Source organism: Elephantulus edwardii, unplaced genomic scaffold (genome assembly GCF_000299155.1).
Source record: "Elephantulus edwardii isolate Elephantulus edwardi_28Jun2011 unplaced genomic scaffold, EleEdw1.0 scaffold00210, whole genome shotgun sequence".
Taxonomy (NCBI): Eukaryota; Metazoa; Chordata; class Mammalia; order Macroscelidea; family Macroscelididae; genus Elephantulus; species Elephantulus edwardii.
In genome coordinates, this window is record NW_006399960.1 from 1,354,675 (window position 1) to 1,359,589 (window position 4,915).

Here is a 4,915-nt window from a genome sequence, read left to right on the forward strand (position 1 = left end):
CCCTTTTCAGCAGGAAGTAGCTAAGAGAATACGCCATCCCCTTTTCCTTATGACTCAGGGTTAAGTCTCTCTCAGGGAGGAGTGATAGGAAATGGCAAAGGACACACTGACAAAGAAGATTAATCAGAACTGGCTTTGACAAGCACTGTGGCATTTGGACAAGAACAAACTGGGAGGATGGTGCAGCGGTGAATGAATGGAAACCCAAAATCTCTGTAAATGTTTATGAAAATTAATAAAATATAATTATAGAAAAAAATATGCACAAAGTATACGAGATAAAACTTCAAAATCCATAATTCCAACATGCAGCCTGGTTTTATCCTTTCCAGATTTAATTGATTATGCAAAGGCTTTTGACTATGTGGATCATAGCAAGTTTTGGCTAACCTTGAGAGGAATAGGATTGCCAGAACATGTGATTGTGCTTATATAAAACCTATACTTGGACCAGAAGGCAGTCATCAGAACACTACATGGTTCAAAATCCAGGAAGTTGTACACCAGGGATGCATCCTGTCTCCCTATCTTTTCAATCTATATGAAGAACAGATCATCTGGGAGGCTGGGCTCTATGAGGAGAAATATGACATTAGGATTGGAGGAAGACTCATCAAAAACTTGCATTATGCAGATGACACAATCCTGTTTGGTGAAACTGAGGAGGATCTGAAGAATTTGCTGCAGAAGGTCAAGAACTGCAGCCTTCAATATGGATTAAAACTCAACATCAAGAAAACAAAGATTCTCACCACTAGGCCAGTTGGCAGCATCATAATAGATGAAGAGATTGAGATTGTTAACAGCTTCAGTTTGTTTGGCTCCCCAACCAACACTTTTGGTACCAGCATCCAGGAAATAAAAAGATTAATTGTATTGGGAAAATCTGCTTTCAGGGACCTCTCCAGAATACTAAAGAGTAATGATGTCTGTCTGAAGACTAAGGTGCATCTGATCCAGGTCATGGCCTTTGTATTTACTTGCTATGCATTAGAGAGCTAGACAATGACTAAGGATGCTAGAAGAATCAATGCCTTTGAGTTGTGGTGCTGGAGAAAAGTATTGAATATACCATTGACTGCTAAGGGAACAGGTCCATTCTGGAGATGGTGAAAGCAGGCTAATCCATGGAGACAAGAATTCTGAAGCTTCTGTCTGATATACTTTGGGTGTATTACAAAGAGGGACCAGTCCTTGGAGAGGGACGTCATGACCCTAGATGAGATGGACTGATTCTGTAACTGGGGTAATGGGGATAGATGTGTCAGAGACAATGAAGTTGGCTCAAGGTTCAGGGCTATTGTAGATAGGGTCATTATGAGTTACAAAGGACTCAATGACACATAACAACAATTCTTCTGTATTATCTGACTTTGTGGCAATGAACATGTATTGAAAAATCACTGCAGAAAAGGGCCTAATTTCATTGTGAAAGAAAAGGGAAAACTTAATTTCCTCATTGAAGCAAATCAGATGATCTTGATTCATAAAGCAAAGAACAAAGTTCAGAGTTTATCTCCTGAATCCAGAGTTGGTTTACAGAATTTTGTCCTCCAGACTCATGTATGTTAAGCTACTTTGCACTTGAGAAATTAAAGTTAGGAGCACAAGCAGCTTCTCCTTCTTCCCTTTGCCTCATCTTCAATTCCCTTGAAACTTCACTGGCCCACTTTCATTTGAATTTACAGCTCAGTTGGGGACTTGGAAGAAAGGATTATCCTTCTTGGGACCGAGCTGGCTTCTTATACTGGTGGTGGTGACTGCTGTCAAGTGGATTCTGAATAATAACCCATTTGTTCAGTGTATAACTGTTCCAAGTAGAACTGTTCAAAGAAGATGGGCCTTTCAAAAATTATGATGTCTGTTTCCCAAAGGACCTCTAAGTGGGTTCAAAACACCAACGTTTCCGCGCATCGTCTATCACTTAACCATTTTCATCACTCAGCAAACCGCAAAGGCTTATAGTTCTTTATTCTTCACTGAGTCCGCCACAAAGAATCAGGAATGATGGAACCTCAAAGGTCGTTTGGTACCAATCCTTACCACCTCTGTCAGTGCTTAATTACTATCTAATGAACAGGTTACAAGCTATTAGTCACTTTGGTCACTCAAAAGGGTCAACGATGGAGTTAGATGTCCCATTAGTCAGGCTTCATTATCAATGTCCATTTATGCACCTAGGGCTGGAGTAGAGGAAGAAATCAGCACCAATGACAGTGCCTGGAGCTGGTGATGGCTATATGATTGGCTTCAGTCTAAACCTCCCCTCCCCTGGCCCTCCTGCCCCCTCCTCAGAGTGCATGGACATGGCTTCAGGCCAAAATACACTTCAAGATAAGAAAATATCTCGGTGGGCATGACCGTCTACATAAGTACCAGATGGTAATGATTAATATCAAATTAAATTAATGTTTGACAGCCCGTGAAGGGCATAAATTGCATGGTACACAGCTTGTTCAATCTGTCATCTTGCTTCCCTCAGCTCAGGTCAACAAACAGCAGCCAAAACTCCCTCTCTGGGTCACACAGTAGCTTCTTTCCCTGCTATGGAAATGGTTGCTTGTTTTACTGAGCTGAAGGTTTCTACCTGCCAAAATCATGATGAAAATGCCTTAAAAGGAAGAGAAAATTCGCCACTCTTGTCACAATCTTCAGCAATCATTTCTCAAACATTTTACTAGCAATTACTGGTTAACATTCAGAAACTAGAAAATCTAAAACTGGCCTAAAGTACAGATCATTTTCAAAATCACAAAATAAATCCCAGCTCTAATGAAGGCCTTCTTCATTTACGTGGTTTCTTAATGCTGTGGGCAGTGTGCTGACGTTCTATCAAGTTACAAAAGCGTCCATAGTATCATATTTTAAAATTACCCGTCTGCCAAGGACTCCATTCCAGAGAATTTTCAGATTTAGACATTTGCTTCTTCCCCCTTGAAACTCCCACAATCATTGTTCCATGATTCCACTGTCTTTCTGGCTTCTGAAAGCAAAAGCAGAAATTTCAGCCCTTGTAGTTACTTTTATTTATCCGAGAGCTTTGATGAAACTTTCAAATTATTCCGTACTTATTATTTAATGGTAAAGATCTGTCTCTACAGGGACAGAAAAAGTAACTCAAGTCTGTACAGGATAATGGAAACCACCCGGATCCCCTTTCAGGAATGTAGCACGTATTCTCCCAGCTGCTTGGAGAGCTGTTGGGAGATGACCCTCAGCTGTCAGCCCACTTTGGGCACAGCCTCCACTAAAGACAACTGCCTTCCCCAACTGCAGCCCTTGGCGTCCAACATACAGAGACAACTCTGAAAGGTTATGTCTGCTCTTCCCACTCTCTGCTTAGCGGGCTCCCTCCAACCCTTTAATCAGGTCCCCACTTAGATGTCACATTATGAGAAAAGTCTTTCTTTCTCCAATAACACACACCTCTTTCCTGCTCCCCCACCTCCATGGTTCCCTTTCCCCTTAAGCTGCTTTAATTTCATAAAATTCACCAGTAGTGTTGTTGCTGCCGGTTGTTGTCTCATCAACTCTGGCTCACTGAGACTCCATGTGTTAACCACACAGAACTTCTTAGAGTTTTCTCGGCTCTCCTTTTACAGAGGCAGCTTACCAGGCTTTTTCTTCTATGATACTACTGAAGAGGTTTCACTGCCAACGTAGTAGTCACGTGCAAAATGATTGTTTTATGATTTTTTTTTTAGTGTCTCCACCAGATTATAAGCTATGACAGCTGAGGCACCAGCTGTTTTGTTCTTTGTCTTACCTCCATTAAGTAGAAAAAAGACTTAACATGCAGGAGCTGTTGTTATTGGTTGCAGCTGAGCCTATGCTGACTCATGGTGACCCCGAGTCTGCAGATTAGAACTTATGCACAGGGTTTTGTTGTTGTTTTGCAAAATAGGGGGTTTTGGTTTGGTTTTGGGGGTGAGTTGGCTTTTTTTTTTACTTGGTTTACTTATGGTATACATTGTGTTTCACACTATTCTTCCTTCACATTGTTTCACACAATTATTCTCATGCATCATGTTTCATAAAATCAATCACCATTCATTGGACCTTGCCCGTCATTACCCTGTCTTTTCACCTGGATCGTTCCCCTTTCCTTTCCCCTCTCTGTGACTTCTTAGAAGTAGATTGCCAAGCCTGTTTTCTAAGGTAGAACCTTAGAACCTGGTGGGTTTCAATTGCCAACATTGTGGCTAAATAGCCTAAGTGTTTAACCATTTGCACCACTCAGGGACAGTATATGCTGTGGTGGTTGTAACATACTGCCGTGTCAGGAATAACTCATACCTGAAAACTCCAGTGGATTCTCAGAGGCAGTAAATCAAAGGGAGGAGATCACCCATTATTCTCCTACTTCAAATATTTGTGAATAAGTGAACAAATAGTTATATGCTATCTTAACTTTTAATTTGTTTTTTTCCTAACACTAGCTAGCTCTCTTTCTGAATATCCCAAGAATTAATCCTGTTGGGGTTGGATAATAGTAAAAAACAAAGACTTTAAAGGTAAGCTGATCTATTAATGTATTGCACAAACGCTTGCCTAGTTCTTACAGTTTATCAGGCATTGTTCTTGGTACTTTAATGATATTAATGCATTCGTTGCCCATACTAGCCATCAAAGCAGGTTAGTGTTGTAATTCTTATTCCAGGTTTAAAGATGAAGAAACTTAAGCCATTTGCCCCAGGTTATACATCTAGTAACTGGCAAAGCCATAATTCAAACACAAGCAGTCTGACTCCAGAATCTCTGCTCCTGTGCAAATTTGAATAATTTCCTTTTTAAACTGGTTTGCTTTGTCAGAAATGGGGATAGTGAGTTAAATCACTTAGCATAATGCTCTCCATTCCCTCCCATGTTAGGTAGTAATTTACCAAATTATTGTCCCTGTGTGCTGCATAGTATT